Source organism: Mytilus californianus, unplaced genomic scaffold, assembly GCF_021869535.1.
Source record: "Mytilus californianus isolate M0D057914Y unplaced genomic scaffold, xbMytCali1.0.p SCAF_2, whole genome shotgun sequence".
Lineage (NCBI taxonomy): Eukaryota > Metazoa > Mollusca > Bivalvia > Mytilida > Mytilidae > Mytilus > Mytilus californianus.
In genome coordinates, this window is record NW_026262668.1 from 108,419,951 (window position 1) to 108,427,947 (window position 7,997).

At 31.7% G+C, this 7,997-nt stretch overlaps 1 protein-coding gene across 1 annotated transcript in view; it reads right to left on the bottom strand.

Annotated features, from left to right (window-relative positions):
• LOC127730710 (sterol regulatory element-binding protein cleavage-activating protein-like) overlaps positions 1-5,724 on the bottom strand; it is a 43,672-nt gene extending 37,948 nt beyond the window's left edge. Inside the window, exon 1 of the mRNA XM_052239219.1 lies at positions 5,598-5,724. The gene's annotated coding sequence lies outside the window, so the exon portion shown is untranslated. The remainder of the gene's footprint in view (positions 1-5,597) is intronic.
• Positions 5,725-7,997: the final 2,273 nt, after the last annotated feature.

Genomic DNA, 7,997 nt, shown 5'->3' on the forward strand with positions numbered 1-7,997 from the left:
AAACTATATACAATTTTCAAATCAATATCTTCAAGCATGACGAAAAAAAGTGCGGATAACTGATTACTTGAGTGAGTTTTCTAAGTCAAAAGACCATAACTCTGCACAAAATCATCAGACCGGAACAAAATTCAACCTTGATCTGTAACTTGTCATGATAAAAAAATACACCAAATATCAAATCAATATCTTCAAGCATGAAGAAAAAAAGTGTGGAAAACTGATTTGCCTGACTGACGGATGGACAGACAGACAGACGGACGGAGTGCAAACCTAAAGTCCCTTTCGACTTCTTCGGTAGGAGACTAAAAAGGGTGCTTTAGATCATGTTTCATCCATCTACAGTACACACAGAGAGGATGTAATCTCATACTCCCAACACTGATTCTGGTGTAACACAGTGTCATACTGTGAAACACAGATTTCTCTCCCAAAAAACACCAAGTAATTACTCCCATCTGGGAGGGTTTTATGACCTGTTGATTGCAGGTAAGAGTAATAAAAATCAACAAAGCACGACTGCATGGTCTGACAGTGACATAATTACAGGTCAACTATTCTCTCACTTCTTCCTATTTCAATCATTTCCTATTTAGTTTTATTTCTGAAAGCACTAAAAAAAGGTTAACGAAATGATTTTTAAAATTTTTATACAAATATGTATTTTTAGATTGGAAAATTATTTACATTCTTTCATAATCTCATAATCAAGAATGGCAACTTGATATTTACAATAAGTTGTATTTATAGTCAGTTTAAACATATAGATATTAGTATATACATGGTTTAAAAAATAATAGTAATGATTCAACAAAAAAAAATGAATAAAATAAAATAATGTAGATAAATTACATATATATATTATATTTATATAATCTTCCTTTATTTCTTATCATTTAAATTTAGAAAAAACGATTGAATAAATTCAATTAAAATATATGTCTTTATTTTCTATTAATAATACTCCACTTACAGGTGATGTTTTGTTTGTTTTTGTATGTTTCTTAGGTATGAAAAACCAACACGGTCAGAACAAATGCTGAATATAATTTTAATAAATAAAGTTGTACAGGATTCTTTAATAAAATCAGATTATAATATGTCTCTGATTAAATTTAACAAATCTCACACTTTTCATCATTTTTGTGACTGTCATTTAATGACAGGAAACACAAGAAATGTTTATTGTAGTCATCAACTACTGGCACACTTCAAAGGTAATCATAGCAATAAAAATCATGTTGTTGGGAGAAACCACACCAAGGTAATAAACAATTAAGGAGTTTTAGGGAGGAATTTCTCCCAATTTCCTCCCAAGATTTGGAGAGAGTTGCTGGAGTTTCTTGGTGTGACACCAAGTTTTTACACAGTGTAGGGAGTATGAGATTACATACTCTCTGTGTGTACTGTATTGCTCGCAAAATAATGTTCCTTTCCAAATCGCTTGTCAAACATTGTTTATTTTCGTAAATATTTCTTCATCAGCCATTGAAATAATTATACATACTATGGAACAGATGCAAACCAACTATGACCAAAATCTGTATTCTTGTTATAATCACTACATAAGCACATGCACTAACGTCTCACTTGACAGAATAATTATGACCGCAAAGAATAAACTATGCATTCCACATGCATTAAACAGAATTTGGTCATATTCCCTTAGTTAAATGTATATTTCTCTAGTTTTTATGCTTTTTTCACATTTCACAATCAGTGTGAGCAAAATATTTCTCGTCTCTAGGGAAAACTTTTTTTCTCATAAAATGAATGGTAGAATTTAACTGTCTCGAGTGGAGAAATATCGTAACACAACTGATGCAGTGGTGGAATCTATATATAACCATGTAAATACATTGTTCCAATTTATTGTTTTAAGTTGCTTAAATTTTTTAATTTCATTCACAGAACAATTTTCCTCTTTGAATTTTTATTGATAAAAGATAATTGCTTTTCCATTTTAATAAAAAAAAACCTTTTCTTAAGAAGTTATGACAGATCTCAATATTTAGTTGGTACTTTCTGATAAGTAGATCAAATATAATTGTGTAACTATAAATGATAATCCAGCCCTCAAAGTAGCTTAAAACATCAGGTTACCATTTGGCCACCAGGTATAAAATTTCAGTCGCCAATTCAAAATTTTAATTGCCAGGGAGTCATTTCTGGTCGCCTTAGAAATTTGCTATGAAAGAGCATAACATGAAGACTAGTCATAAGTCTCTAAGAGAGCATATTACTATTAATATTTTTCTATAGAACTGAAGTAAGTATCTTACATGACTTACATGATCATGTATGGTGGTTTGGTTGTTAATAAAAAGATTGAACAGCTTATTTCTGATGGCTATTGCGTACTGAGGTAAAAAAAAAAAAGTAAGTGTGTTTCCTGTTGCATCCCCTAAAATAAAAGGGTAGGTAGGTAGACTAGTGATTTTGTAACTTTTCTTTTTGTCCAGCTTGCATTGTGTTTTTAGTGCACCAGAATCCCTTATCAACACCACAGAACGGCATTCGGGAAAACTTAACCTAGACCCCTTTCTCATGTTTGAGGTGTTTTCATAATTAATCCTTTTTGTCTCTTCTACAGCGGTATAGACAACGATAGCCAACATATTTGTCTCTGTTTCGCCTCAAAAATTTTGACCATATTATTTCAAGTGTCTTCACATTTCAACATTTATTTTGTTTAGCAGGTTTTGTTGTCATATCAATGGCAGTCTTTACTCATGGTCGACGAAATGCTTGACACTTATAACAAGCATTCTGAGAGTATTGCATGGCAATACATAGTCCCCTACCGGGTAAAAATTCATTATACTGGAACAAAAGCTAACTTGTTCTATAACTTGTCATGGTGCAAACAAAAAGAAAATATCAATTCAATATCTTCAAGCATGACTAAAACCAGTGTGGAAAACTGATTAAATGAGTAAATTTTTCAAGTTCAAGGACCATAACTCTGCACAAAATTATCAGACCGAAACAAAATTTCGAACTTGATCTGTATAACTTGTCATGATAAAACTATATACCAATTATCAATCAATATCTTCAAGCATGATGAAAAAAAGTGTTGAAAACACTTTAACATTAGATATGATTAATAGTTCTCTAAAATTAGATATGATGTAATACAGTGTACATGCATATCTATTTTCAAATTATAATCAAATATAATTAATAGTTCCAAATATTTTTTCTTTTATTTGTCACAAACTAATATAGATTTGTAACTTATCTATAAAATGTCAACAATTTTTATCTACACAATGTAATGTAATATATACATTAATAAAAATAGATTATTATCTAATTAAAGGATTTCAATTCATAATTTTATATATATATATATATATATATATACAAATGTAAAAAAGTCTATTTAAACAAAACGCATTTGACTAACAGGTCGAACAACTGATGTTCTTAAACCCTGCTGACTGCCATTGGCGATTGCCAAATAAATTGATCACCAGATCTAACAAAATGGATCTTAATATTAATTAAATACCAAACAGAAAACAATAAACTTGTGGAAAAGATGGTATACCACAAACATGAGGTGCAAAAACTTGTACACCATATCCGGATTTCGTCCTTGAACTTGAAAAATTTACTCATTTAATCAGTTTTCCACACTGTATTAAATACAGCACATTGTTGTTTGTGCTGTATTTAGACCCCTCTACCAAGAAATTTGTTTTACATGCACGCGTATAAAAATTGCGGTTTTTATCCAACGCAATCATAGGTTTGAACGTTGTTTTCAATTTAGACTTTTATATATACAAATGTATATATATATATATAGCATTCAGAAAATTAGTTTATACAAAATAACAAACAAACCTGCCAAAAAATTCTTCAAATAATTTACCAAAGAATGCCTTTTAAAAAATGAGTTATCTCCCTTTGTACAGCAAAATGGTTTAACATAGTACTCTAACATTAGATATGGTCTACTAATCATCAGACCCGAACAAAATTCGAACTTGATCTATAACTTGTCATGGCAAAACTATATACCAAATATCAAATCAATATCTTCAAGAACAAAGAAAAAAAGAGTGGAAAGCTGATTTGCCAGACTGACGGATGGACAGAGTGCAAACCTAAGTCCCCTTCAACTTCGTCAGTAGGGGACTAAAAAATCTCCCAACTTGCAAGCGCATTGCTGATCAGGCAGTAGAATCATATTTTGAAATCCACTTACGGGATAGGGCCTGAAAAAAAATCCTGAAGAGATTTTTATAAGGTAACCAGGTTGAAAAAGTAAAGTTTGCCAAATGGCCACCAACAGTAAATTTTAGATCGCCTGTGGGCTTTATAGGTCGCCCAGGCGACTGTTTTATTAGTCTAAATTGAGGACTGATATGCTTTATTTCTTCAATTCATGGTTATAATCTAGACAACTATTATTACAAGGTATTTATTTTGTTGCCTTTTTCAATACCTCTGAGTCTCATAATTCATAAAATTCCACATTTTGATTTTGTTGTGAGTTTCACACTAAGCATGCTTTCAAACGTTCTACAGACCACCAGAAGAAACCGAAAAGTTGATTGAACATGATGTGCAAAATGAAGATTCATTGCCAAGTGAACTTGGTCATAAAAATTAAAAATCTTTCATTCAATCTGCTTGATATTTCGATTTGCATTTATTTATTTCTTCTTTTTAACACTGCTGCTTGGTCCTGACAAAGACATCTATCTTGTCTGAGTTGACATAGCAATATGACTTATAAATCGAACATAAAAACTACTGACCAAAGTTTTCAAATGATCACCGATTGTTTATTTATTTCTAATGACCATGATGGCAGTAATGAAAAAGCCAGAGAATTAGGAACGTGGGTCATTCCAGGTAAACATATCTTAAAGCAGGAGATTCTATTCTCCCGGAGTGGGAGCGGACCAACAAGCGGGAGATTTCCGGAAATTTCGTCATTTGCGCGGGAAACTCCTGCTCAAAACAGGAGGGTTGGCAGGTATGAGTTTATCACATATTTATGAAAGGAAAATGGTGTTTTATTAATAGACCACTTTTAAAGGGATTCCAGACAACCGAAAAAAAACTTTCAAGTCAGAAATGAGTTTTGTAAGGTTAGCTTCAGGAACTGTATATATCTATCACTTGATATTTTTGTAATAAAGGATTTTTCTTTAAAAGTTGACATGCAGTGAGAATAAGTACAGTTCCTATGAATAAAATAGCAGACAAAATATTCACGGAAGTAAATGGAAGTGGGCGGGTCTACCGGAAGGGCGGAATTACCAGACACAACTGTAGGGCAGACAAAATTGGGCGAACAAAACCTGGTGAACATGTAATCAAGGCAATTGTCTGAATTGAATCCAACAGCAAGATAAATTTGTCTTTTATCAATATTTGATTCAATTTTTTTTAATCAGATACTCGTTTCGCGTGCAGATTCTCAGTGGAATAAAAAACAAAGACATTAACTATAGTAGCACGTTATACATTTCGTGATATTTTAATGATAAAGCCAACATATATATTTTTACGCTTTGTACTTTTTGTAGGTGTGTTTTGAAATTTTTGATAAATGTTCTTATTGCAACACGTACAGCAGTTATTTAACCCTTTGGTAACATGTTACAAATCGATACACAGTGGCAAGGAACTGGAAATACTAGTTTGGTTCTGCTTCCACAATGTTTTCATTCAGCACCGCCTGAAGTTGACTTCCGTCGATTATGAGTTATCTTTCCTAAAATAAAATGTTTACGCAAGGGAGTTAATAATTCCCGCCAAATTTGGACGAATTGCGTCATTTATATCGTACGATGTGATTCATCTGTTCAATTTGGTTGAAAAACTAATACTAAACACAGTGTTGTATCTAGGCAAGTCGATACAAAACATTTAAAAAGGAAAAGGGTCAGTTGTGTATGCGTTCTGATGGGACAACGTGAAATAATATTTATTAAAATTTCTTAATAATATATTTTCCTTACGGTTTTATCATCCCGGGTTCTTATTCTTATAATTATGGATCCATCATGTAGTTTATTTGTGTTTTCCCTTTACTCTAAATTTGCCACTTAACTCCTACGGTATCTTTATTTTATACCACAGGATATGACATTGAACCTCCGTTTTTCAAGTTTTATATTTTGTGTCGGTTTTAAAATATTTTATCGTATTGTTTTTTTACTGAATTTTCAGTCCGCCAACTCATTTACACTAATTTAATGTGTTCTTGCTCTTATCCATACGACATTGCAATAAAAGTCAGGTCAAATGTATACTGTCCCTCTATTCTTATTTCAATAAATGTGTAATAATTGTGAATATGAAGTAAAGGGAAATTAATACAGATGCCATTTCTAGGATTGAAAATAAACTTCAAGTAGGTTCTACTAAGAAAACGTTTTTGTTCGTACCAGCTGAAAAAAGTAGGAAATCATAATTACATGATTTCGCCTTCATACGGCCTCCTCCGAGTATTTGCCGATGAATACCACTTTCTATGTATTAGCTACATAAACTGCACAAGCACAACAAAAACCATCAAATTGTGTTTCATCTCGGCTTCAAGTAAGACTGTATTTTGCAACAAAAAACTCAAATTTCGATTAATCTAACCGTCCAGCAATTTTATTCCACCAATCTTTCTATCCTTTTGATTACTTTTCTAATAACTAATGAAGAACTTATATAATATTATGAAATTTTGTAAATAAATAAATCAAACATTTCTGAGTTAAACAACTCTTTGGTTGATAAATGAAGAGCATTTTAATGGATCTTTCAATTCCGTTGACAGTGATGACTCAGTATGGCTCTACAATTTACTGCTGCACAATCTTATCAAACAGATTTTTTTTGATTCAATTAAATGATGCTACGAAATCCCGATTGCAAATATATTGGTTGCAACCCATACAAAGCCTTTTTGAATATGAAATGCAAAAAAATTGTATGCAGGATAAACCTACTTGAAATGTGATGAGATGACTAAAGAAGTAAATGATCATCTATGTACGTTTCGGTCATAAGGGTTATCGACACTGAGGTCGCAGGTATTCCTATGGACATCAGTTGTGCCACTTTAATAGCAGACTTGTTCCTGTATTTTTATGAATCATAGTTTATGCCCAAACGCAATAAATATAAAATTAAAATGCATTTAATAGAAAGATTTAATTACGCTTTACCTTTACCGTGATGATGTTTTTAGTTTAAATAAGCAAGAACTATATATATGAGATGGTGATGTCTTCATTTCTTTATTCTCTAATTGTTTAGTCTGTTTTTCTCTCTTCTTTATAATTATTTCCCCATTATTCTCTATCCTTTTTATTTCAGTAGCCCTTTAAGTTCTCTGTGTTTTTATATTTTTTGCCAATTTTCTCTATTCTTGAATTTTTTGCTCATTTTTCTACAGCATTGGCCCATTATTCTCTAGTTTGTAAACCCCATCCTGATCAACAGATATATTGCAGAAATTTACCCCATGAAACTGACTAAAATATAATTCTCATATCAACAGCAATAATTGTTGTTTTCTTAATTTGAATATTTCCGTTTCACAAGGGAAACTCTAAACTAAAGTTCACAACATTTTTGTCGTTCCTTATCATTGTTTTCCTTTTTGGATGGTGGTGATCCCTCGGTGCACGTTCGGCCCATATTTACCGTGTGCGCATTTTCCAACTAGTTCGCTTTGGTTATGTCTGAAGTTGTATTGGATTTAACTGGAACAAATATATAGCCTGTAGAAATTTTATTACAAACGGGATATTTTATCCTCGCTTTTACGGCGATGTTGTATAATAAAAATCCATATAAACGCATTGGACCTTTGAATGTACTTTCTCTTAAAGATTTAATTGATTTTTTTCGGTACTAACATTGGTTTTTTTTTAATATTTTAAGACATATAGCTAAACGCTAGTAGTTATTAACATCCTGTTGATACTCATATAAATATATAAATTTGTCTTTGCACAAAATCATGCTTT